Source organism: Triticum aestivum, chromosome 1B, assembly GCF_018294505.1.
Source record: "Triticum aestivum cultivar Chinese Spring chromosome 1B, IWGSC CS RefSeq v2.1, whole genome shotgun sequence".
Taxonomy (NCBI): domain Eukaryota; kingdom Viridiplantae; phylum Streptophyta; class Magnoliopsida; order Poales; family Poaceae; genus Triticum; species Triticum aestivum.
This window is the reverse complement of record NC_057795.1, coordinates 29,996,743-29,997,588: the sequence shown is the minus strand read 5'-3', so window position 1 is coordinate 29,997,588 and position 846 is coordinate 29,996,743.

The following is an 846-nucleotide window of genomic DNA, read 5'->3' as shown; positions in this document are numbered from 1 at the left end:
AGAAAGGAAACAAAAAAACAAAAAAAGTGTTTTCAAATTTGAAAAGTAATGGCACTAACAGAAAGTTTATAATTTTTCCAAAACTAAAAGCAAAAAGAATTAAAAAATAAAGCAAAAAAGAAAAGAAAATAAATAATGCAGAAAACAAAACAAAACAACTAGAAAATAATTAAAAATAGCAACAATAAGTATTTTGTTGTTAGTAGAAACAAAACAAAATAAATAAAGCAAGAAAGAAAACAAAAAAATGCCTCCTACTGGGCCCCATGGCCTGAATACGACTAGAAACCCTACCATGGGCAAGGATTCAGGCCCGCAGTAGGCCCAGCAGGCCCATCAGACAAAGCAGTAGCAAATAGGCCCGCAAGCCTAAGGTGGAGAGGAGCTCGAGAGGGGTGCGGCAGTGGGGCTTATAAACCACTGCGCGCCACTCTCAACTAGCGAGGTGGGACTAAACTTTGGCCCCGACGCTGGCAGCACAGGGTCCTTTGGTACCGGTTCGTGGCACCAACCGGTACCAATGCTCACCCTTTAGTCCCGGTTGGTGCTTCCAACCGGGACCAAAGGTCGCCGCTTCCCGCCCGTTGGGCTGCTGAAAAGAGGCCTTTGGTCCCGGTTGGTGGTACCAACCGGGACTAAAGGGGGCATTAGTCCCGGTTGGAGTCACGAACCGGGACCAATGCCCTTGCTATATATACAGCACTTAGGAAAATTTGACGAACACATCGCCAGTTGCCGCCCGACAACGCCGAGCTCATCGACGCCGCCAGGCTGCCCAGATCGACGCCGTCCGCTGCCCCGACACCGCCCGCCGCCCAGACGCCGTCCGCGCGCCCCCGACGCCGC